Raw genomic sequence first — 27,358 nt, 5'->3', positions numbered from 1 at the left:
CAGAAAGTCAGGAAGCCGTGACACCAGGAAAAAGTGCCTTAACAGAAACAAAGGGCAGAATTCTGGTGTCAAGTTAGTCCTTATTCCAAAGAGGTTATCACTCATCATGGCTAAAATTAGATAACTAGCTCTTATCAAGCTAATTTATAACCTTTCAGAAAACAAAAATAGACAGAAAAGTAGATAGGTAGGTAGATAGGTAGATAGATAGATAGGTGGTGTTTAAAACCTTTTCAAAATTTTCAGGATGCTTGGGATACACAAAGAATTCTTCTTCAATAGGGACTATGAAATCCTCCAATATGGATTATATGTATCTACAAAAAAATACTGTTCTAATACAGAATTGTTACAAAGAGGGGAAAATGTATTAACATAGAATTACATAAACATCTTTAAAAATGCATGATGCCTAATTAAATTCCATCCATTAATAATAAGGCAAGAGCTTGAGGATAGTTCGTACAAAAATGGCATTTCTGGTAAACATAATATTTGAAACACAACCACAACACACAAGCTCTGCCTAATGACATAATTACGTGTTTTTAAGTTGGCGCCATCCTCACATCACGCCTAAGAAAGCTGCTTCACAAATAGAGCACTTTAAGACACTAATTTCCATATGGTTAAGGCCAAAATAAATTTTAGATTTACCTGGCAAGAGTATTATTCCAGCCAGGATTTGAAGCCCTTTCAGAAGCTAAGTCCAAAGCTTTATCAACACGGTTAAGGGAACACAGAGTAAGCAGTGTAGACGCAGGTCTGCAGAGAGAAGGAACGAGTCCGATTCCCGCTCTTCTAACCCAGCGCAAGCTTTTTAACCTCTCTATGCTTTAGTCTCCTCATTTGTGAAAACTAATAATGGGACCTCCCTCAGAGAATCACTAGGAGGATCACAGAAGAAAACGAAGGAAACCACGCCTGGCAAAACGGTAAATGTTCCATAAATGCTAGCTATTATTACTTTTCACATCATCTTCAGGCCCGTCTGAGTGGAAATCATTCTCATCAGCACAGACTCCCTCTTTCGGAGAGAGGCAAAGAACAGTCCTTAAAAGCAGATGTGTTAGCCAACAATGGATGAACCTCGAAAACATTCTGTTAAATGAACAAAGGCAGACACAAAAGGCCACAGACTGTATGATTCTGTGTGCATGAAACTTCTAGAAAAGGCAAAACTCTAGAGACAGAAGAAAGATCTAAGACTGGGGATGGGAACAGGAATTGACAGCAAAGCCTAAAATTGGATTGAGGTGATGGTTGTTCAATTGCACAAATTTACTAAAAATGATGGAACTGGTCACTTATGACGGGTGAATTGTATGGTATAGGAATTATACCTCAGTCAAGCTGCACTAAAAGAAAAAGAGAGGTGGTTTCAACGTGTTCGCACAGGCACTTTCACAATAACCTGTTAAGAAAGCAAATTCAGGTATTTTACACAGCGTAGCAAAAAACAGTTGGGCAAGGATCACAAGGCTTGGGCAAGGATCAGACTTGGATCCTAATCCTGACTCAGCTTCTTCCTAGGACAAACGCTTTACTCCTCTAACTCTCGGTTTCCACATCTGTGAAGTGGGAATCTTAACAGCACGAATTTCAGAGGCTTGTTGTGAGCATGACATAATCCGCCCCCAGGTTTCCCATATCTATAAATGGTGCCCCTCTGCACCCAATTGCTGAGGCTGAAAATGTAGGTGTCACTCAAGATGCATTTCCCTCTCACATTAGCTCCAATCCACTGGCAAGGCCTGATGGTTCCATCTTGAAAATATATCAGGTGTCCAACTGCTTCTCCCCAGCTCCATCCCAGCCATTACAACAGCCCTGGGGACTCACAAAAACCTCCCACTGATGTCCCCCATCCCCATTCTGGCCCCTGGGCAGTTCGGGCTGCACTCCACCGGACAGAGGGATATATACATACACAAAGCCCATCTCCACCATCTCCTGCTCAGACCCTCCCACGGTCTCCCCATCAACCAAGCCCAGATCACGGCCTACAGGCCCCACAGGACCTAGCCCCTACTTGGACCTCATCTCATATTCCCCGCCCCGCCAACTTGGCTCCATCCACATGGGCCTACTTGCCATTCCTCCAGAAGCAAGCTCCTCTGCATTCTGGGCCCTTGTCTGCACTTGCTTCTGCCAGAAAGATGGGAGCGAGCCTCACTCCATCCTCCACCCAGATCTCAAACTCTCCCCCTAGAGGGGCCTCGCACCATGAAAAACACCGCCTCCTCTCCCGCCGGGCTCCAGCCCCTTCACCTGATTCACTTTTCTTCACAGCACTGACTACCTGGAATCACATTATCTACGACTTATGTACACTCTGTCCTCCCACTAGAATATAAATGGCATACAGGCAGGGATTTTTGTCAGTCCGACCCATTGTCCTACCACATACCCCCAGGTCTGGCACAGCACCTGGAATTTTCTGGCCTGGAAAATTCGTCACATATTTGCTGAATGAATGACGACATCTCATAATGCACTTAGCACAAAGTCTGCTATGTAGGAAGTGCTCAAGAACTGTCAGTTGGCAATCATAAAAATCCTATTTTTATATTTATTATTATATTTCACAGATAAGAATATGGAAGCCCTACTGAGGTTAACTGGCTAACCAGGTCAAACTCTTAAGTCTGGCAGTCTAGTCCTTCCATGATGTCTCCATTCCATGAGCACAGAATAACTGATGCTCCCATCCCAGCAGGAAAGCAAAGGACAACGTAACCAATTCTTACTATTCTGTGCCCTGCCACCTCTTACCTTCAAAGAGTCACGTTTATCCTGGAGGGCTGGCCCGCATGCTCTCAGAGCCCGGGCAGTCCCTAGAAAGACAACTCATAGTCACAGGACGCTCTGCCAGTTAGGAAGAAGGCAGGCTTCCGCCTCACCCCGAACACAGCTCCACGAGGAGGCAAGTGTGATGACCCCCATTTTACAGATGAGGAAGGAGAAAACTGGAAACAAATGACTGAGGCAAAAATCGTATACTAATTAATGGTGAACTTGGGCCTAAGAGTCTGAAAATTTTTCAAGTCTAGGCCCCTATCTTTCCAGCACACTACACTACTCCATGCATTCATTAAAAAAGGAAGGCCAGAAAAAGAACGCTGGCTATAGTTTTCCCCATTTCAAATGACAGTAAGCTATAAGGGAGAAGAACATTACAAGGACAGTCCCTCTACAGACCATATGGGCAATGACATTCACCTTAGAGAGTCATAAACCACTTCTGATTATTTCTACTGTAGGAGTTTATAATAGGACTGGATGGCTTTGTCAACTCATTAGCATGCATCAGGCTCAGATACCCAAAGACCCTGGATAAAATGCGAGTGTCAATTTTCACTCTCAAAGAGTCCTCTGTATTTCATATATTAATAAGGACACAGAAAAGCTTATGCCACAGTATCCTAGCCATCTCCCCTATACACTTTATTATGACACTTTGTGAAGACTGCCAAGACTTGTGTCCAAGAATAGAAGAAAATATGCCATTTCTAATCCCAAAGCCAGGTTATCTTTACAGCTCTCCTGAAGGCATGCTGAGGAGCCAGGTGATAGAAGGGAGAAAGTCTCTCCCCTGCCACGTGTCCCTCATCAGCATCTTGGCACCGCTGCTGTTACTAAAAATCTGAGTTAAACAGCTGTGGGCAATGACACAACAGCCTGACACCCATGGCGGTCCACATCTTGGGGACGGTGTGTTTGGGGCTTCACCACCTTGCATGTGCCCTCGCCGTGCCATGGGAAATAGATCTTCCGAAATTCATCTCACCCGTGAGAACGCCAGAGCTCCCAGGGGCTCAGTGACTTGCTGGGGGTCACAAAGCTGGGGGCACCTGGGCGCTGACTCAGACGTGCCTGACTTCAAAGCTCGAAACTGCTCTCCTCCACTACATTGAGCAACACGCCCCGTTCTCCAATCCCACCCCACTCGCTCAGGCTGGCAGAGAGCAGGGCTGTGCCCCATAGATGCCCCAGTGTAACACAAGTCAGCACTGACAACAAAAAGAAGAGAGCAAGGCAAGAAAATCCTCCGGACAACCCCTATCTACCACCTGCCAGGATGCGGAGAGCTGGTCCACCTGCATGTTTGCTTTGCCTAGGCTCGGCAATCCCCCACTTAAGACTTCTCAGTTTAAGGACCACTAAGGATTTACGATTCAGTAGCATGACCAGGAACAGCACTGCAGACAGCCCAGAGGCCCCTGCCTGCTGTTTCGCGGCCTCAGAAGGAGGGCTTTCCTTCACAACACAGAACCCTAAGATCATGTTGTGTTTAGGGGACATTACTGTGAGCAAACCATGCCTCCCTCTCACCTCCCCACACACACACAACTGTGGAGCACAGAATATGGCTACCACGTCACAACTGCTCTGCCCCGGCTTCACCTTCAGTGAATCTTTGCTAGAACTGCAGGGTTAAAGAGCTCACCGAGCCTTAACGCAGCATTCCCTCCTTTTTCTGGCTCTCTCCTCTGTTTTCCTTCCTACAGTTTACCTGAGTTTCAAAAAGATGCTTAAGTAAGTCTTGCCACAATTTCCCCACAAACCCCTGGCTGATCTCTTCATTTGCAACAGAACCTCGAGTGGGCACAGATGTGGTCAGTTCCCCTTACCTAACACTAGCCCTCTGCCTCTGGGAACCCCTCAGACCAGCTGGGGACACCATGTCCCCACCACCGCTGGCTTCCCAGGGCCGCTGGCCTTGAGGTTCACCTTCAAAGAGAACACTGGAACAAGACCAGCTTCCTAGTCCCTCCTCAATTCTGCCCTAGAAAGGGTCCCAACCCCTCAGCCAAATTCTAGATGAAACCCAACAGTCCTCCCTACCTGCTCAGCCAAGCCCCTACCGCCACGCTCTGACATTGATCAGCCCCGTGCAGGTCCTGTTGTTTCCTCCATGCGTCTCTCCCAGCCCGCACCTTACAGTCAGAAACCCAACCCCGCAGCCTCAGCTGAGATTTGCATCATTCTTTCCGAGATACCTGAACTCACCAAGTGTTACTTTCCCTTCACAGCTCTTAACAGAACTGTCCTTAAACAATCTGTGCGTGATTTGGTGCTGTTCTTAAATATCCTCCTCGCCTCCCCTGCCAGGAGGCCAGGGTCTCCATCGGTCTTGTCAACTGCAGCACATCCGACGCTAGTACGGTGCTGGCCCAGAAGAAGCTCTAAGTAAATGTTTGTTAAATGAAGGCATGAATCAGAAGCAAAGCTTCCCCTTTCAGCCTTAGAAATAGAATCTCGTCCACTGACCACGAGTAAAGGCAACCTAAGGCAGCTTGCCAAACGGTTTGATTTCTTTTCCTGATGGAGTACCGGAATCAATAATATCAGACAGGTAAGAGTGTTTGTTCCTTTTCGGCTGTGTTCCCTAGGTACTTAGGGTAAGGAAAAGTTCTGATGGGTAAGACCCACCCTTCCTGCACTGGAAAGGAAAAGGGGAGAAAGATGGTTTGCTTCATGAAGGAAAACCAAAAATAGGCCAAGATAAGACAAGGAAATTACACGAGGAAATGAAGTCTCATCAGGTCATCCCAGTACCACATGGCCCCGGGCGGCACTTAGAGACTTCTCATTTCACACGGCAGCTCTCCCAATACCACCGTGCCCGAAGGGAGAGGCAAAATGGGTTGGTGCCCACAGCTGCTTTCTCTAGACCTCAAGAAGGGTGACAAATCACTAACTCAAGACATCCAGGGACTTCTAAAAATGCCTGAAAAATCTAGATCTCACTCAACCAAACTTCCTGACCCATTTTCTCAAAACACTTGCACAGAGAACTCTGGAGGGAAGGGGCCGAAGAGGCATTAATAACAACATTAAGCCATATTACTAATCTACTATGCTCCCTCTTTTCAGAGCAAAGTTTTCCAGGCCTCGATCATTTCCAAAGAAAATCAGTAAAAATCTTTTCCACCTTACTTGCGACATTTTAACAAATTAAGGAATCACAGGAATGAAGGAATGAAGGAATGAAGGAATGAATAACAGCATCCATCTTGCCACAGCTCAGGAACAGGATTTCTCACAATACTTCTCTCAATTGCAAACCAAGTCTACTTTTAAACATCCCAGGAGTGGATTCCACGGTCTGCAAGGACAAGAGGCTGGCCATCACAAATAGCCACAGCAAGGCATAACAATGGCCCACTCCCAAACTTTTCTCTCCTTTCTGCGAGCCAACAGAAGAAGAGCAAAGCCACCCAATTCTGACTCAGGTCCAGCTTGGCTGTGCAGCTTCCATTGTTCAAGGCCACAGGAGGGCTGACAACTAGGCTTAGCGATTCTGCTATTTCCTATCTGAGCTTCTTTTGACTTCTGTATGCAGAAAGGTACCATTATCTCTGAGGGACTGCTGATCATGACACAGATCACATCTGTCATACGCTTCCTGAAAGGTCACTACTGCACCACCCAAGTTCTTGAAGCAGCCGAGGGAGCCCCAACTTACAAACAGGAACAAAGATTGCACCTGACCGTACATAACCACGACTTCCTCCTTGTAAAGTCTTCTAACTTTGAAAAGCATTGCATCATCCCGATGATCAATCTACTTCTACAGAGTTGTCTCCAAGACCTCTTTTTCCTTGGCATACTGGAGAAATGAAATGTCCAAAAATGTTACGAGTGGAAAATAAAAGTATGTAATGACAAAAGCATTCAGTGGCCAAATCTGTGGTGGAACAATGTGTTGTTTTGGGGTTTTTGGTTGTTTTTTTTTTTTTTCACAGAACACACACACTCAAAACTACTCACTACTCATAAGGAAATCCTTCTTATTTTACTTTCTCAATGCAGTCCTCTAAAAGCCAGCTTGCGTCCAACTATAAAATCACTGCTATTCCTCGTTCTACAAAAGACTTCCTTTCCATCACATATTTCTCATGAATCTCAGAACACGATTTTATTTTTCAAATATTTTACAAGCTGAAAGACAAAAGTAATCACTTTTATTTACAAAAAAAAAAAAAAGTCAATCCAAAACTACTCCAGAAATCCAAAGAATAGAGTCCACAAAACGTTTTTGTCAGTCCATTCTTCCAAATTAAGCAGAACTTGCGTTGTTTTTCCTATTTCTTCCCTCCCCAGTCTGTACAGGTGATAATTAGCAAGGCTATAAAAAAATATATTTCAATGAACTTGTTGGTATCAGTCCTATATGAAAGGGGCAAACCACCATTGCAGACCACGGTTATTAGACATCATATTCTAGACTGATGTGACTGGTAAAGATTAAGAATCAGTAATTTTCTCATTTATTCACACAGACACACACACACACACCGCCCCCCATGGCTGCCAAGCCATGAATCAAGCAAAGACGCCTTCATCCTTAGGGTGTGTTTGAGTGGTGGGGTATATGAGCGACTTCTTTTCTATATTTTTTCAATCTTTTTCATAAACATATATAATTTTATACTTAAAAGTTTTAAACTTGAAACTACCAACTCTAAGAAATCTTCTCTAGACAGGCATCCCAATATTATTTCAACTTAAAGCAACTTGGGCAGCTAAAATCTCCAAAGTGATAGAGGGAGAAACAGCCCGGGAAGAAAACTAATGAACCTGTTAGTAAGAAATCCTCCAGTTAAAGAAGGTGAAGTCTAACAGGCCTCGTCCTGTTTTTTTCTGTATTTTCCTTGATTATCACACGCATTCTAAGCAAAATCTGTAGGAGGCAGGAAGGGCATGGGATATTGCTGCAGAGAATAAGATCTGTAATTTATCCTCTCAACAGGATGTCTGTGCACATTTCACAAGGGGATTTACCATCCCCTACACAGCACGTTAAAATTTGGCCATACGCATCCTCGCCATCCCCAAGGGACCCTAACCTGCGTGGAGAGAAATCACAGGAACCAAGATTTTGGGACTTCTTGGGTGCAGGCGCCATCCAAGATAGCGGGTTCAGTGGAGTAACAGAAACAGAGAGGAGTCAAAAACGGAAAAGTTACTTGCAGACTGCTTGGAAACAGTGCTAGGGTCACCTTTTAACCAGCGGGACAACCCCCCCGCGGCCCCTCCTTTGTCTGCCCAGGCGGAGGCTCGGTCGGCCCCGGGGCTCGCTCGGGCCACCCCGGTGGCGCCCGGGCAGCGAGGGGCGAGCCGGGCGCCGAGGGCTCGGCATCTGGCCGCGCGCAGCGCACCCAGTGGGCAGTGCATCCTCGCTCCAGGCAGGGTCTCTCCATTTTCAGGGCCAAGAAAACAATAAGCAGAGCGGAGCGGCCGCCGGGCTCCCCTCCCTCGCGGCGCCCCCCGCCGCCGCAGCACCCTCCGGGCCGGGGGCCACCTAGCCGGCCCCCGCCACGCCCCGGCCCTGCGCCCCCGGGCCCTCCCCGGGCACGGCGGGACGACCGGGGCTCGCCGCACGCCCACCGCCCTGCGCGCCGTCCGTCGCGCGCACGCCAGGACCCCCGCCCCACCGCCCGCCCGCGCGGACGGCCGCCGCGGGGAGGGGAAGCCGGGGGTCCCCGGGCCGGGGGGCGGGAGACCGGGCAGCAGCGCAGTCTCTCCGGCGGGCACGCGCCTCCCCCGGGCGCCCAGTCTTTGTGTGCAAAGTAAGTGCGGAAGGCGACCCACCTCGGCGCGCACACAAAGGCACGCGGCTCCCTCCCCGGCGCTCGCTCCGGGCGGCCGCGGCGGCTCTGGGCGGCCCGGGGACTGTGCGGAAGGCGGCTCCCACGGCGGAGGCGGCCGGACCAGCGAGCGGCAGCTCTTTCACACCCCGCGGCCCCGCGCGGCCGAATTAAGCGGTGGGGCGGGGCGGGGGCGGGGCGGGGGCGAGGCCACGCCCTCTCTCCGCCCAGGCCACGCCCCGCCGCTCGGGCCTCTGGCTGCCCGGCTCTGGACCCCAGCGGCCCGTGGGGACCGCGCCCCGCGAGAAGGGAGTTCGGGAAAGTCTGGGATTCAGTCCCGGGAGGTTTGCTTGCTGTTGCTGTAGTTTGGTTGGCTTGGGAAACTCTGGGAAGAGGAGAGGGAATATTGGAAGAGAAAATTAAGTGTCACCAGATGAGACAGACAGAAATGGGAAATCCAAGGGGGCAGGCGCACATTAGGGGATTTCACAATTAAAGATCTCTCTCTCTCTCTCTCCCCCCACCCCCCCCCCGTCCCTCTTTCACACACACACGCACACACACGCGACCACAAGTCCTGGGGAGTGTTTGGCTGCTGCGTGTCTGGTCCCATCTCCTCTCCCTTCCTGTGATGCTGAGAGAGACTATCCCCTTTGAAATCCTACCAATACGTCACCAAAGAAAACTCAACAGGATTCAGAGAGGAAAAGGAAACAGATTTGTTGTAAATGTGCAGATTTACTGTCAAGCAGGAGCTTGACACCCAGTGACCTGGGAATTTACTACTATTCCTCGCCCTCTCCTGCTCATCATCAAAGGGAAAAATGGAGATTTAAATTTGTGCACAAGGAGGAAAGGGTTTCTTTTCCCATTTTTTTCCTCTCTGATTTTCGTTGTTGGTTTTTTTTTTTTAAATTTCTCTTACAGCAAATTGCTCCTCTGCCCAACCCTGTGAATCACGGCATCTACAAAAATGGGAGAGAGCTGTTTCAGAGTAACAAGCAAGGAGAGCCAGTTGATGGGTTTTAGATCAAAAGCTTTTTAATTTTCTTGGCAACTGATGAATAAGGGTTTATTTATTGGGAAGCTTTTCTGACTAAAACAGGTTGAGTCACACGACCCCACAGAAAAGTCATATAAATTATGGATTTCAATAAGCAAATGACTGACTCCAAAGATGCTGTAAAGCCACAGCCGTGTAAGGGCCTGGCCATCCCCAGGCCTTGAAGCCCACGGGGGCCGGTGGAGGGGGAGGGGTGCAATCATGTGCCACAGGAGTGAGAGAAAGAAAAACTCCTTCCCAGCCCAAGAAACTGACCAGTGTGAACTTTATCCATGGTGTTTCCCGCGGGTCTTCCTTCTCTCCCGTCCTTGCATTGTGTTGTTTCTATTTTTGACAATGGATCTACTCATCACCAAACTCTAACTTGGGATCCAGCCTAGATTTTCCCCTCACTCCCCACTTGGGAGTCGGTTCCAAGTCCTGCGCATTCCACAGGATGTCCAAATAACTCCCCTCTCCACCCCACTGGCATTACCACAGTTGGCCTTTGGGGTCTGTTCCCGCACTGTGGCACTGGTCTCCCACAATCCCCAGCCTCTGATCTGACACCCTCTTTCAAACTCCTAACAAACTACTTCCCCAGTGCAAATCTGCTCAGCGTCTTCCTCTGCTTAAAATCCTTTAGTAGATGGTGGATGCCCAACTCCTACTACACAATCAAGTCCAAGCTCCTTAGTACCGGACACTATAGGGCAGCCTACTCCTTGATATCACCTTGACCATTTCCGTGAGCTCTTCCTACATCCCCCAGACACCCAGGGCTCCACTCAGCCGGAGGGCTGTATTTGTCAAATGACCCTGCTGGGTGAATAGGAACACAGGATGAAAGAATCTGTCACCTGTCATGCTCTTCCACATGGCTCCCCCCCACACCACCCCCCAGCACACCTTCACCCCACACCACCCCACCTGTCAAGAGCTCCTCTCATCTCTGAGACCCAAGTTCCTCTGAGAAGCCCTCCTTGACCTGTTCAGACTGAATGGACCTTTTCTGCTCCTCTCATACCTAGCACGCTCTTGTAATTATTGCACTGCATTGTGAGTATGTGCCCTCCCTGAGCAGGGTTTGTGCTTGATATATATACGTATCTTTATATCATCATACTTAACATAGTGTCTGGCATATAAGAAGTGTTAGAGACTGAATTGTATGTCCCCCACACACAGTAAAATTCATCTGTTGAAACTCTAACCCCCAATGTGACTGTTTATGGAAATAGGGCCTTTAGGGAAGTAATTAAGGTTAAATGAGGTCGTCATGTTGGGACCTGTTCCAGTAAGACTGGTGAATTTATATAAGAAGATGAAGAGACACCAGAGATCTCTCTCTCTCTGTGCACACACAGAGATGAGGCCACATGAGGACACAGCTAGAAAGCTGCAAGCCAGAAGAGGTCTCACCAGAAACCAGCCCTGCTGACACCTAGATCTTGGACTTCCGGCCTCCAGAACCAGAACTGTGAGAAAATAAACATCTGTTGTTTAAGCCACTGTTATGGCAGCCCAAGCAAGCTAGTACAAGAAGCATGCATTAGATTCTAGATACTAAACTTGGAAAAGCACAAACCCACCATGAGCCTGTGATGTCCCCCCCAATGCAGCCTGGACAAACTTCTGTGATGCCAGGACCGTGGGCAGAGTGTCTGGATGTGACAGCTGACCGCACAGCCTCTTCCCTGCCCTCTGAGAGAAATGGAGACGTGCAGTTCATTCCATAGTCTGGGGTATAAATGCCCACAGGCTCTCAACCATGGCCCTATCCTTGTATCAGGAACTGTAATTTCTCCCAAGCCAAAAACAATAAGAGCAGATCAAATATTTTCTTTGAACTTCTTGGGTCAGAGCTTTATTAAAAAACAGGACGCCAACACCCATTCATTAAGTCCACTGTTTGGGGCTGACTATTTCAAATTCCTAGGGAGGCTCAGGGGGACTTTGGTCCAGGTAGGACTGATTCATTCATTCATTTCAAATATGGAGGAGAGCTCTACAGACATCCTGGACTGCCAGAAAAACAAACAAGTGGACCCTAGAACAAATTAAGCCTGAACTGTTGCTGGAGGCAAAAATGATAAACTGAGGCTGTCCTACTTTAGGCACATAAGAGACGGCAGGATTCTTTGGAAAAGGCAGTAACGCTGGGAAAAGTAGAAGGCAGAAGGAAAGATGAAAACCAAACATGAGATGGCTTGACTCCATGAAGGGCATGAGTCTACAGATGCTGAGTAGGGCTTTGGGGACAGGACATTGTAGACATCACTCCTTCACAGGGTCACAAGGAGTTAGAGCTGACTTGATGACACATCACAACAGTGCTCAAGTATCCAAATTGCTTTGGGGCCCCTGGAGTCACTGTGGGTAGACCCCAGAGTAGGAACTTTAAGGTTATGGACTAGAGTGATATTTACATTCATATCCACACCATCTACCAACAGTGCCTGGAACAACCAGACTTTCCAGGATTATGGCAGGTGACACCAAACTGTCAGCCTGACTCTAGTGTCCTGTAGATTCCATATTCTAGCTATGGACAGGACTCTAGGAAAGGGCAGGTGAGCCAGCAGCCCAGGCACCTGCTGTGTTCCACGTGAGTTTCTGCTCCTGGGCTGACATGGTTTATCAGTGCTTGGAGGGTCTTTGCTGCCTTGCTTTCTCCAAATACAACACAAAGAAAGCACTCCTCTGAATGCTTTTGAGTCCCTTAACCCATCACTGGAGATAGATTCCCTAATCTCACATTACTAGAAAACATACATAACAATTTTCCATCTTATAACACTCACCCACAAGATCACGCATATACTCAGCTTTAATTTCATCCTTTAACTTTGACTTCTGGAGGCCTTTTAAATTCATTCCTAAGGAAAACTGAAGAAAGCAGAGATGAACATTTTGGGATGTAAAGTGGAGCAAAGCAAATCAATTTGGAATGAGATATGTTGTTATTTATCTTCTACTTCGGTCATCTTCCCGATGCATGATCTTCAGATTGTTATTTTATGCCCTAACCATCATCCCGAAGGGGTCCAAAAAGACGAGAAAAGCTTAACAGTGCCCTACAGGAGGGAAACTTATTTTTATGTGTATTTGTCTTTTGTATCTTAAATTTTGCACTGTGTACATGGCCATTGGAATGGGTAATAATCCATTTGAAAATAAATACAATTTTAATTTTAAAATCATATATTTAAAGTCTCATTCTTCATTATGTATCAGTTATCTATTATTGCATAACAAATCACCTTACAACGTAGACGTTTAAAGTAAGACGAATGATTTGCTCCCAGTGCTGTGGGTTGGGAATCTGGACAAGGCTCAGCCAGGATACCTCATTTCTGTTCCATCTCGTCTTAGCTAGACTGTGTCGTGGGCTTGAAGTCAGTTGGGAGGTGGACCAGGGACTGACTCGTCTTGGGTTGCCTCAAAGTCCGGGTGTTGACTGGAGCTGTCTGCTTGGGTCCTTCAGATGCCCTTCACACAGCCTCTCAGCAGGCTAGCTGGGACTTCTTCACAGGGCATCTGGGTCCAAGTGGGTGAAAGAGGAAGCTGTAAGGCCTCACGGGGTCTGGCCTCAAGGTCATTCTGCTGCATTCTATCATTCGAAAATATCACAGAACCAGCCCAAATCCAAGGTTTGGGGAAAACAAACTCCACCTCTTGATGGTAGAAGCGGTGGTCACATTATCAAAGGACCTGAGTGCTAGGATGCTAGGATAGGAGGAAGTGTTGTGGCCATCTTGGCAAAAAAGTCTTCCCCTGAGTGAGAGATGAGAAACTACATAGTGGAGGGTAACTGTGACAGGTGACAACTGTAGTCTCACGGGAAGTCATTCTGATCATAAACAAGCCCAAAGCCCTTTGCAATTGAACATAAACCCCTCAACAAGAGATTCAATAAATTGGTGCCAGCCTCATGTCCTGAATTGATAGATCAAAGTAAATGCTTGATTTCTGCTTGTTTGTTTTTGGTTTCGTATAAGAATGAGAGAGGGGACCAAAAAAAAAAAGCTTTAACACTCTAAAGACCCTAAGGTTGACCAGGTTCTAAATCAGTGTATTAGTTATCTTCTGTTGCTTAACCGATTACCACAGACTTAGGAGCTTAAGAGAGCACCCACATATTAGCTCATGGTCCAGGCACTCCCTGGCTGCCTTCTCTGCTCAAGGCCCCCAAAGTGGAAATCAAGATCTTGGCAGGACTCATGGCTCATCTCACCTGGAGCTCGAGGATGTGTTGGCGGAATTCAGTTCCTTGTGGTTGTAGGACCGAGGTCCCCATTTCCTTGTTGGCTGTCAACTGGGAGCCACTCTCAGCCCCTGAAGGCTGCCCAGATACCTTAGCATGTGGCCCTCCCCATCAAGTCAGCAATGACGCATCAAATCCTTCTGGTGCTTCTGATCTCTGCCCACTCCATTTCCAGCCCCTCCATCTCTGCCTTCCTGATCTCTGCCTCTGGACTCAGATTTAAAGTGTTCATGTGATTAGGTCAGGCCCACAAGATCATCTCTCTATTTTAAGGTCAGCTGATTTGAGACCTGCCTTTCATCTGGGTATGACTGAATAATTGGGAGAAGGTGTGTGCACACCAGGAACAGAAATCTTGGAGCCTATCTTAGAATTCTGCCCATGCAATCCAGAATATAGGTAGATGGACAGATAGGCAGACAGACAGATGTTCTTTAGTATAAAACCTATGGAATGTGAGAATAGGCAGAAGAAAGCCTTGGGGAAGTCATACAAGCTCATCAGTTACCTAGGAAGCCTAGGTAAACTAGAAGAAGCCAGGCCTAGAAAGGAATTCTGATTAGGTAAAAACTTAGCTCCCGCCTACCTCAATGGGCAGTAAGTCTTCATTAAACCCTGATGACCTGAATACTGAAAAATTAGGAAAGAAAAACAAAGCTAAGAATATGGCACACTAATTTTATTACTTAGTAGCATAATAATATGAATATAATAGTGTTTCCTTTATTTTGCTTAACGACTTTGCACCATTGTTGCATAATATTAATGCAAGGTCTATAACCCACAAAGACAACGCTTTTCAGCGAAGAGACTTATGGAACTCATTTACGGAAAAATTTTGTGAAAAAATATATGGTTTGCCAAGTAAATATAGTATATATGTACCTTTTAAAATTAGTAGCACTTAGAAAGGATTAAAATGATATATCCAATTCAAAAAGAATGTGCTATGTGCAAGATCATGAGCTATGTTAAAATAGCCTCTTTGCAGGAGCATTTGTGAGCAAAGAAATGGAATCATTTCATTAAATATGCTAATAGCACCAATAAGAAAAATGCATATTCTCCCCTTTAATAGATATTCGCTACAAAGCATTTTGCAAACTCCACGACAGAGCTGTAGCTCATGATGTAACTGAAAACTTCGCCATTTCTAGAGAGTTTAAAATTTAGGAGTTTTAATTTTGAAACCTTTAAGATATGTGTTGCCTAAAATGCTTAATTCGGTTTTTACGAGACACTTGCTCTTTGTCACTCATAATTTTAAAATCAAAGGGACTCTATAAAATGGTGATTCAGACTTGTAACTAAATATCACCTAAGAATCAAGAGAAACAGCTGTTAGTCACATAAACAATTAGTGAATGATGCAAAGATCTGAGTTTTACATCTTTTTCTTTACGTAAATCCAAAACCAGAACAAAGCATTTCCTGAGAGCCCTCCTATATATTAAAACTAAAATCTCTAAAAAGCTAAGAGGAGGGAAAAACACTGAAACTCTTATCCTGTCAAAATATTAAGATTTCTTAAGAGTAGATATTAATGAGTAAACAAACATCTCTGTATTTAAGACAAGAAAGATAATTCTTACGTGTTTCCTCATTCAAATAACTAACACGTAAAACAAACAGCCAACTCACTGAGAACATTCTACATTTTTTGTTATTGTTGTTGTTGAGGAAGATTCACCCTGAGCTAACAGCTGTGCCAATCTTCCTCTATTTTGTATGGGGGCTGCTGCCACAGCATGACTGACAAGTCGCATAGGTCTGCACCCAGGATCCGAACCTACAAATCTGGGCCGCCGAAGCAGAGCACGCCAAACTTCATCACTATGCCATAGGGCCAGCCCCAAGAGAACACTCCACATTGTGCTCCAACTTTTTTTCTTCTTTTCAATATAGATTCCAGATACACACATTTCTATTAGCAGGAAGTATCCTTGAAAACGTTTGTATAGATAATAACTGGTTGAATGCCATTTATATACAGAATACTCACGCCTTTTAAGGGATACAGTAAAATAAGTTCATGGAGTAATGGAATAAAGACTCAGCTAGGGCAGAAGAGATTCCAATCATGGCTCTGCTACCAACTAGCTTTGTGACTTTGGAGAAGATATTAACTCACTGTAGGCTGTTCCCTCTGGATTTAATGATTATTGATTCTATAGCGATATATATCTATACCTATATCTTTCTAGCTATATCTTCTGCATAAAAATCACATTGCTATTACATACTAATATATACACATATGTGTATATATACATACGTGTGTGTGTGTGTAACTTCTATATAAAACTTACAGCACAGGTGTTCCTGTTGCTGGCCAGGCTTGGCTGGAAAGGGGAGCTGATCAATCCACTTTGAGCTTCCAGTCAAAGTCCAAACCGTAGCTAATGTTAAATCTTGCCAGAGAAAGTTTGCTTATTAACTCTGCTTAGAGAATTGTATCACCCACATGTTGGAAGTGCGAGTGACTTCTGGGCTTTAAAAAAATGCTCTCCAAGTGATAACATTCTTCTATCTGTTCCACCAAAATTTAACATGAACAAACATTCTAACTGTTAGCTTTAGCTGGACAATGTTAATATTAATAAAAATTGGAAATTTATAAGGAAAAGGAGAGAAAGAATGAATGATTAGAGGATAGAGTCCTTCTCGGGCAGCTGAAGCCAGTTTCTGGAGATGTTGTGTAACATTACCTCCCCGTTCACCTCTCAGACAGCCACTGTCACGCTCAGAATGACCTGTCTTGTCCTGATTCTGGCTTTCCCTGATGATCTCCCTTTTGCAAGTCAACAGCTGAAACACATTGCAGAAAATTGTACTTCGACAGGCACCTGCTTCCCCAGATCATTTCTCTTTGCAACAACTGCTTAAACCATCTGCTATCATCGACATCAGAGCATAAACTACTCTAAAGAATAAAAGAAAGAAATGCACAGATATAATCAAAACTGTCTTTTTTCTTTGCAAGACCAATAAAATTGACAAATCTCTGTCCAAAATGATGACAGACAGAGAGAGAGAAGTAAAAAAATATTAGGAATGAAAATGGAGGCATAACTATCTATAGTCAAAGGCTGAGCAGAGAATATGGAAACACTATGAACAACTTTATTTGAAAATTTAAATGAAATGGGAAAATTCCTGGAAAAATACAACTTGCAACAAACAACTTAGGATGAAATAGGAAACTCAGAGACTCCCACAAACTTTCAATGAATTGGATGGGCAATTAAAATTTTCTCACAGAATAGGAAGAACCTAGTACTATGGAAATTGATTTTAAGAATAATTTGTTAACGACAATTCTTAGCTTGGTTAGAGATAATCTTTTTGAAAGACAGTTTAGCAGCATGACTAATTAAAAGCAGAACTTCTCTTTTCACTCTGAACTTCTCTACTTACCAAATGTCCCCTTATCAAGAGGTCCCATGACAGTCTTGGTCCCACAAACTTCAGGCTAGTCTTCGTTTCCTCTCTCAGATCCCACATCCACTTAGGTCACAGAAACAAGCCATTGCTTTCTCTATCCTTTCTCTCAAATCCCCACTTTCCTCTCCATCTCTACCAAATTCTTCCTGGACCACAGATACTTAATACTCTTTGAATGGATACCCACGAATACAGCTTTCCTTCCATCTTCCCCACACAGCCTACACTATCACCCAAGCCACAGACCAACCAGCGGGCCATGTCCACCAGGCTAATCTGGCATAACAAGTTATACAAAGTTTCCCTCCTCAGATTAACTTCAAAGTTTAAAATTCAAAGTTACTTCCTTCTTTAAGAAATGGTTTTCTTAAAAATAGAACTACCATAATATCCAGCAATCTGTCTTCTGGGTATATACCAAAGAGAAGTGAAATCAGTACCATGAAGAGATATATGCACTCCTTTGTTCATTGCAGTGTTACTCACAATAGCCAAGATATGGAAACAACCTAAATGTCCACTAGTGAACGAATGGATAAAGAAATTGTGGCATATATGTATTCAATCAAATATTTTTCAGCCTGAGAAAAGAAGGAGATGCTGCCATATGTAACAACGTGGATGAACCTGGAGGATATCATACTAACTGAAATAAGCCAGACAAAGAAAGAAAAGAACTGTGTCATCTCACTTATATCTAGAATCTAAAAAAGTCGAATATGTGAAAGCAGGGAGTAGAATGGTGGGTACCACGAGCAGGGAGGTGGGGGAAATGGGGAGATGTTGGTTAAAGGGTACAAAGTATCCATTATGTAGGATGAATAAGCCTAGAGATCTAGTGTACAACTCGATGACTACAGTTAATAATACTGTATTGAATACCAGTAATTTGCTAAGAGAATAAATTTCAGATGCTCTCATCACACACACAAATGGTAACTATGTCAAGAGATGACATGTTAATTAGCTTGCCTGTAGTAATCATTTCACTATATCTATGTAGATCAAATCATCATGTTATATGCCTTATATATGTCCATTGTATATATATGCCTTAAATATATCCAATTTTTATTAGAAAAAAAAAAGAAATGATTTTCTTTTCCCCTAAATAGTTGTCCTAAGGAGCAAATTCTAATGAATTCAGCTGAGCTCAACATATAGGGGGAGAGGACATTTACTCTTATAGAATAATGCATTTTCTCAAGAATTTAGATACTGATCAGAATTGTTACTTTGAAAGAAGAACTTTGCACATCTTCAGAAATAATAGCTTCCTAAGGATTTAGAAGGAGCTGGGTCTTAAATGTTCTTATTTAGGAACAATTATCAAAACATATGTCTAGTTAATCATTTCTGAATGAGTTCTTTTCCTTGTATGCTTAGGATGAAAATAGATAAGCCAAGTCATGAAGGACTCTGAATGTTTCTTCCTTCGTGAATTTTTCTGATCTACGGTACTACTTGGGATAATAAAGTTATTTCCATTCCTGATTTTTCCTATCTTCTCAAAACAGAACTGAATCCCAAAATAAAACCTTTACTAATCTGTAAAATGATGTGTGGATTTGAAATTAATTTTTTTTTACCATCTTTATTTATTTTTGAGCAAGTTGTAACTCCCAACAATGGGAAAAAAAATTAAATTTTTCATGTTATAGAGAAGTCATCAAGTAATATAATAAAAACACCTTGGAGAGCAGTATCATGCTTTGTGGAAGATGAAGAATGCTTGCTTTGCCTACCAGAGGGCGGGTTATTATGGTGATCAGCTCCACGGTCCAACTGAGGTGAGTTTGTGTCTTAGATCCCCTGCTTACCAGCTGAGTGACCTTGGCCAAGTTGTTCAGCTTCTCTAAGACTCAGTTCCCTCATCAGCAGAAAGGGGATTTATTCATTTGTTTATTTGACAAATAGTTCTTGAGCACATTCTTTGCTCCTGGCACTGTTCTGGTCCCTGAGAATACAACAGTAAATAAAATAGAAAAAAGTCCCTGCCATTATGGGATGTATCTTCTAGAAGAGGGAATCAAACAGGGGAGGAGGGAGGGAGGGAATGAGGGAGCGAAGAAAGGAAGGGGAAGAAAAGAGAAACAGAAAGGTAGGCGTATAGTATGTCAGATAGCATTCATTATTGCTATGCTGTAGAAAAAATAATAAAACTGGGAAGGGGATAGAAAATGGTGATGGGAATGTGTAATTTTAAATAGCATGGCCAGGGAAGGTTTCTCTGAGATGGTGACATTTGAGCCAACACCTGAAGGACAGGAGGGAGTGCCTTGTGCAGGCCTCTGAAGGACAAGCTTTCTGGGCAGAAGTCTTGAGGCTGTCACACACAGTCAATTCAAGGCACAGCAGGAGGCCAGCGTGGCCAGAGAGCATGAGCAAAGAGAGATGATGGAAGATGAGGTCATCGAGGTAACGGGGGGGGGGGGGGGGCGGGGGGGAGGCAGGACAGATCACTTAAGGCCTTGTAGGCTATTGTACGGAGTCTGGCTTTCTCTCTGAGAGAGCTGGGATGCCACTGGAGGGTTTTAGGCAGAGGAGAGACCTGGTCTGATGCATATTTTAAAGGATTAACCTGATTGTTTTGGTGAAAGTAGACTCTAGAGGAACAAAGGTGGAAGTAGAAGGAACTCTTAGAAAGCTGTTGCATTAATTCAGGAGACAGAAGGTGCTGTTTTGAAGCAGAGTGATAAGAAACAGTCACATTATGGATATTTTGAAGGTAAAGCCAACAAGATTTGCTAATGGGTTAGATGTGGAATGGAAGAAAAAAAAAGAGTCAAGACTGACTGCAAAGTTTTGGGCCTGAGGACCAGGAAGGATGGAGTTCCCTCTCTCTGACAAGGAGGGGCGATGAGAGGGAACCCCTTTGGGGAGAATATAAGGAGTTCAGTTTTGAGTCTGAGATGCATCCAAATGACGCTATCAAGCAAGCAGCTAGATATGAGTGTAGAGCTAGGAGGAGAGGTCCAGGCTGGAGCTATAAATTTAGGAGTCATCAGTGGGTAGCTGATACTGAATGCCAAGATACTGCGTATATCACCAAGGACGTGAATGAGGTCTGGACCCTGGGCCACCTTGACATAAAAGGTCAGGGAGGTGAGTGGCAACCACAAAAGAAACTGAGAAGGAATGGCCAGTGAGAGAATGAAAACCAAGAGAGATAGGTCCTGGAGGCCATGTGAGGCCAGTGTTTCAAGGAGAAGAGAGCAGTCCGCTGGCTCCAACATTGCTGGCAGGTCCAGTGACATGGGGACTGAAAGTTGACTGTTGGGTTTATCCACCAGGGTGTCACTGGTGGAGCAGTAGGGATGGAAGCCTGGCTGGGAAGCTTCAAGAAAGAATGGGAGGAGAAGAATTGGAGGCAGCCAGTACACACAACATTTCCTAGCACAATAGATGGAGGGGAACATAGAGCCAAGAGAGGTTCTGTTTAATTGTTTTGTTTTCTTTTTAAATGGAAGAACTTAATGGCATGTTGAGGCCTGTGTTTAATCCTTACTATGCTCTTTGTAAGCTGATGGGAATGACCCTGGATGGAGAGAATTAATGATTATCTACTGGCCTTCTAAACATTAAACTGTGGCCTCACTCAAGTGAATGCTTGGCTCCAGCCAGATTTCCTCTCTTAGGCATGAACATGCTTGCTGACACCTCTGAATCTTGTTCATGCTGTTCCCTCTGGCAGGAATGCTATTCCTCCCCCTTTTAACAGATCCAAATTCTGCCCATATATCAAGTTTCAGCTCAAGTCCTACTTCCACTCTGAGGCCTTGCCTAACTTTTGTAACCTAGATTAATTGCTTCCTTTATTTTCCTTTTATAGCACTTAGTATTTCAAAAACACTTATTAAGTATCTTTTTGCGAAAAGGAGAATAAGTTAAACAAAAATCACGGTATCTACACTCAAGAAGCTAACAAACTTAGCTGTGGTGCATTATAATTTTGTGTACATTTTTTTCCCCCTAATACCCTTGTAAATCTTGAAGGCAGGCAGGAGTGAATGTTTTCATCCCCTCAGGGCTTAGCTGCACAAAAGGAGCTAGCTAGATCTTTGTTGAATTATATTAAAAATCAGTATGATGGAATAAGTTAAAGTATCATTATGTGACTTTCCAATTATGTGACTGATCACAAAAAAACCCTTAGCTTAACAGTTTATTTCTTCAAACATTTTTGTAATTAATATTTTAAATATTCTTAAAAAATATTAGATATTTCCCTGCTGTGTAACACAAAGGTCTTTAGAGACATTATTTTAAAAAATGATTCTGCTGTCCTTATGGAAGGCAGAACTGAGTAGCTTTATTGGGAATTTTGATAAAGCTGAACTTAGGGCCCGTTGCATATTTGCTGGAGTAACTGTTCTTAGCACTTGGTTTTATGCAGTATAGGAAAAGAATCTGATTAGTGATTCTGTAGAGCGATTGGAAATCTGTGCCTCAAAAAGCATCAAGGCAAATGAAAAGACGATGGGCATTGTTTTAACTGAGATTTGCACAATTCTCCGTGCTCTCCTGATGGCACGGAGTAAGCCCAGGGGATGACTAATGAGGTAGGAAATATGAATATGCATAAGCTGGAATCACACCAAGATGCTGATAAAGGGTATTGTTCCTCACCTAGGTCCACCTGGTATAAAAAAAGTGGAAGGACCCAGGGAGTATATTGCTGGCAAGTTTGTGGCAGGTGTTCTCCCAGGCTTTTTGGAGAACACAACACTTTATTAAATAAGAACAGGAATAATGAAAGATAAGGGACTTGAGTCCCTTATAATAGTCAGTTAAAGGGAGTGGGGAAAATACAAAAAATAAAGATAAGATAAGATGGGCAGGTGAGCAGATGAGAGCAGGGGGAGGAAGAGAAGGAAGGGGAGAGGGAACAGAAGAGAAAAGGGAGAGAGAGGAAGGAAGGACCAACTCAGGACAGGAGTCGGGTGGGAGGAACAAAGAGGAAATGAAGGGGCTGGGAAGGAAAAGGAAATTAGCAGGGAGAAAGACATGGATATTTTAAGACCTTTTTTGGGGTCATGCCCTGGTTTTCACAGTGAATTAAAAACTCAGGAAACAAACTTCCTGTTGAGGCGTGCGTGTGATTCTTAACGTTCCTTGTAAGTGGTTGTAGGGTATTAAGAGTATCCGCAAAGAGAAGGGGGTTGCACCTGAAGGCCGGGCCTTTTCTGGTTTAGAAACCTGGGGAAGAGACGTGTCTCAAACTTGAAACAGGAAGTGAAAGAGAGCCCTGGTCTTGCTCAAGAAGGAGTCAAGCCAGGCAAGAGACCCAGTCTAAAGCACAAATGGTGTACGTTGAATATGCTTTAACATAAAACTGTGCATTCTGTCATTTGAAGCTTAGTATATCATGATTTCACAATTGATGGTTTCTTATCATCGAGGAAACATGCAAGTAGCTGTCTGTATTTGAGATCAGACACAAGCAGAATGATAAGCCCAGAGTTGAGACATGAAAAACCAAGACCAAGTCATCCTGGTAGGGAAGGCAGGACACGGCCATGAGGCCATGAGTCGGGAAGGGCCATCAGGACAATGGAAATAAGAAGCAGGGAACATTCAGGTGGATGCTAAAGAAACAGCCTGAGGCACACACAGGAGGCTGGGCTGTGGCCTCATTGGCTCAACACTTAGGGTTTCTAAATCTCCGAGCGTCTTAAGGGCTGTTCCCTGTAATTACCAGAGGGCCGTGCCCCCAAAGCAGGGACCCTATCTCTTTGGAGATTCCCAGCCAGGGGAAGCTATCCTGACATTTACTCATTTCAGTTAACCCTAATAAGGCTAACAATCTTTGTTAGAAACCCTAATTCCTCAAATTAGAATAGTTTACATACAGATTGCCTACAATGAGATCTCAAAGAATCCTGGGTCCTATTTTGCTAAGTACTTTTGATTTTCAAATTGCGGTACCTAAGAATTTTTGTGAAGGTCAGTTTTCTTTCAGTATAATTTACTTACAGTAGAATGCCCTCTTTTCAATGTGCAGTTCTATGAATTTTGACAAATGTATATGGTTGTGTAACCACCACCACAATCATGATACAGAATATTTTCACTGCCTGAAAAAGTTGCCTTATGCTCCTTTGTGATCTGTACCCTTCTCCCACTTCTAGTCCCCACAACTATTTTTCTGATTTTTGCCTCTTCCGGAATGTTGAATACGGTGAGGTCATACTGCAGCAGAGTGGGCTCCTAATCTAATATGACTGGTGTCCTTATAGGAAGAGGAGAAGAGTCACAGAAACACACACACAGGGAGAAATATGGCCACGTGGCAATGGAGGCAGAGACTGGAGTGATGGCCGAAGAATGCCAAGGATTTCTGGCAAACACCAGAAGCTAGAAGATGCAAGGAAGGAGACTCTCCTATCAGTTTCAGAGGGAGCATCTGCTCTCCAGCCGCCTCCATTTCACCCTTCTAGCCACCAGAAGTGTAAGAGATACATTTCTGTTGTTTTAAACCATCTAGTTTGTGATACATTATTGCAACAGCCCAAGGAAATTAACACATGGGGTTAGTGTGCATTTTGCTTGACAGGAACTGCCACACTGTCTTCCTAAGCACCTGTGTTTACATTCCCCCCAGCAATGCGTGAGAGTTCTGCTTGTTCTACAACCTGTCAGGACTTGGTGCTGTCAGCGTTTTTGGTTTTAGCCATTCTAACAGGTGTGTGGTGATATCTCACTGTGGTTTTCATTTTCATTTCCCTAATGGCTTATGATATTGAACATCTTTTCATGTACTTAATTGCCTCCATACATCTTCTTTACTGTGTGTCTCTTCAAGCCTTTTATCCAGTTCTTATTGGTTGTGTGTTCTTCATGATTGAGTTGTAAGTTCTCTTGTCCTTTATCAGGTGTAGGTCTTGCAAGTGTTTTATTCCCATCTGTGACTTCTCTTTTTATTTTCTTAACAATGTCTTTCAAAGAAGAAAATACTTTAAATTTGATGATGTCATATTTATCCATTTTTTCTTTTACGGCTTGTGTTTTTGTGTCCTAGCTAAAAAACCTTTGCCCGAGCCAAGGTCCAAATGCTTTCTCTTCTATTTTTTTCTAGAAGTTTTATAGTTTTTGCTTTTACTTTTAGGTCTCTACTCTATTGCATATGGTGCTAAGTAAGGCTGAATTTCACTTTTTTTTTTTTTCAGTACGGATGTTCAATTGTTCCAGCTCTATTCATTGAAAAAGCCATTTTTTATACATTGAATTACCTTGATAGCTTTGTTGGAAATCAATTGACTATATCACTGTGGGTCTACTTCTGGACTTTCCATTCTGTTCCATGTGTCTCCAGATCTATCCTTTCATCAATACCACACTGCATTATTTGTCTTGCTTTATTTTAAGTCTTAAAATCAGGCTATATGAGTTGTTCTTCAGAATTATTTTGGTTATGTTACAGGTCCTTAGCTTTTCCATATACTCCTTAGAATCAACATGTTGGTTTTTGTTTTTTTTTCCAAAAAAATTTGCTAGGATTTTAATTGAGATTATATGAAAAAAATCTATAGATCAATTTGGGGAGAACTGACATCTTAACAATTATTCAATCTTCTAATCCATGAACATGGCATCTTTTTCCATTTATTTAGGTCTTTTTAAATTTCTCTCATCAATGTTTTGTACTTTTGGGCATACAAACTTTGCACATATTTTGTTAAAGTTATCCATAAGTATTTCATGATTCTGATGCTATTGTAAATGATATATTTTTTAATTTGAATTTCCAATGACTTCTTGCTAGGATATAGAAATACAATTGATTTCCATACATTGACTTTGTATCCTGTGAACTTGATAAACTCTCATACTACTTCTAGTAGCTTTTTTTGAGAATTCTTTGGGATATTTAATGTAGATGATCATGTCATTTGCAATTAAAGAGAGTTTTGTTTCTCAGGTTCTCTGTTTTTTAAATTTGGCATTCCTTTCAGGGGACTCCAGGGAAACGCTCACACATGCGGCCAATGAGAAGAATGAGACTCGGTTCCATATTTAAATGCTTTGAAAGCGCACATTATATTGCTGCTTTTATTACATGGATCATTTTTACATTTTTCTGTCAAACTCCGCCTGTGTCACTTTTGTTCTGTGACTGACTCCTCCCGCAGGCTATTTGGTTCTAAGCTCTGAAGTGTTCAAACGCTAATGTTCCCTTTGGATAAAATATTTCCTCCTGTGGGCCACTTTTTAAAATGTATACAAAATGAAACACTTGTGGCTAGACATAAGCCAAATGCCACAGGGCGAGGGAAAATTAAAGCAAGACATTTGATTAAAGAGTTAAGACCTAAGAATTACAGAATGTAAAGAACAGAAAAGAAGCTAAAGCTCAGCTTAGTTAGGCGGCAAGTCTATTAAAGGAAACAGGATCCACGGCCTTGATAACTCCCCTAGGTCCCTGAACTAGAAGCAGATGCTGATTTGAGGTTGGGAGGGAGAGGAGGGGAAGGAACAAGATTTGAGACTTTCCAGCCGATGCGGGGGAGGCACCCGTCCTGTTGCACAGCTTGTCTGGTAGCTCCTGGAAACAGAATACAGTGCATGGAGAACAAAATGGAAGAGGAGGGAAAATCCTGCAGGGTGGAAAAGACATCCAAAAATACCTTGTAGTTAGGAGGTATGTCAAGACAATGCAAGTTAGCAACAAAGTATATTTTAGTTGCTCTGCGATTCCCCAGGTAGATTCTCTTTAAGTTCACGACATAACACATCTTAACTACCAGAAAAATGACCTCCTACCAACAAAGTGTTTCTACAGCCTTTCCATAAAGTAATACACCTGGGATTTTCTTTTATCCTGGTTGTTCCATCAACATCTTTAACGAAGTCTATCTTTCAACATTCATTCAATGAGCATTCGTGCTTCCATGCTGGAGCCAGGCAGTGTTTCAGGACCTAAGAATATGGAGATTAATAATGAGTTCACTGCCCTCAGCAAGCTCATAGCCCAGTGGAAAAGACAGACAACTAAGCACATAGTCACAATGTCATAAAAGGCTGTGGCGAACAAACAGCTGGGAGCCAGGAGGAGGGAGTCTGAATCCAGACTGGAGAGGAAACTCGGAGAAAGCTTCTTGGAGGAGACCCCACCTAAGAAGGATGTGAAGGGTCTGCATGCTGGAAATCCTCTTATCAGTCATTGGTTCAGGTAGATGGGGAATTTATCAGAGCCGGAAATGATATAAAAATAATGTCTACCTTAAACACTTAATTTAATATAAATATATATCCAGCATTTGTTTACCAGTTTACTTGATTATAGGGTCAAGGTTTTCCATGAAGCATAAGCCTTCTAATTAGTTTCCTTGTTTTCTTTCCTGCACATAGCACACCCACAATGCATTAACTACACAATTTCCAGTTTGTTTCTTTAAACAGGAGCAAGAATGTGGAGAGAATTGCAAAACAATCTGAGTAAAGAATCCCTCTTGAGTTTTGCTACTTTCTTTGTCTTATATAATTCTCTTGTCTACACCTCATTCGACAGCAATTCACCTGAAGCAGCTCATCTTCATTCTTTTCCGAGCATTTGATTTGATTTTCCTAACAACAACCATCTTTCTTTTGGCACTCATACTTTGTTGACTTATTTGGTGTTTAATTATATTACAGTATTATAATAACAAGTACAACTGGCGTAAACAAGCTGAAGCAAACACATCTTATTCTCAGTAAGCAAACAGCCCAATCAGCAGAAGCAGAAGTGTATGGACAACAGCCTGTCAGCTGCAGGAGTCTAGCATGCTCTGGGACTCACCCTGTCCATCCTATACGGAGAATTTAGAGCGACAGTTCGTCCAGGAGGTGGCTAAGTGGAGCCCTGTTAAAAGGACATCTACTACAGAGCAGGACCAGGCATTCCAAGGAGAGTGAGCAGCACAGAGGTTTAGACGTGGGCACAAAGGTAGCACAAACACACGTGGAGGATGAGGAGGTGTTCAGACTTCAAGCTAAATATCTTACAGTTGGGCTTTGCATTTTAAA

At 43.6% G+C, this 27,358-nt stretch overlaps 1 protein-coding gene across 1 annotated transcript in view; it reads right to left on the bottom strand.

Annotated features, from left to right (window-relative positions):
* The window catches only part of LOC103565149 (protein FAM107B), a 76,899-nt gene extending 68,107 nt beyond the window's left edge, over positions 1–8,792 (bottom strand). Inside the window, exon 1 of the mRNA XM_070601120.1 lies at positions 8,602–8,792. The gene's annotated coding sequence lies outside the window, so the exon portion shown is untranslated. The remainder of the gene's footprint in view (positions 1–8,601) is intronic.
* Positions 8,793–27,358: the final 18,566 nt, after the last annotated feature.

Source organism: Equus przewalskii, chromosome 30 (assembly GCF_037783145.1).
Source record: "Equus przewalskii isolate Varuska chromosome 30, EquPr2, whole genome shotgun sequence".
In the NCBI taxonomy this organism is placed as follows: Eukaryota; Metazoa; Chordata; class Mammalia; order Perissodactyla; family Equidae; genus Equus; species Equus przewalskii.
Note: the sequence above shows the minus strand (reverse complement) of the source record. Positions and strands in the feature narration are given on the sequence as shown.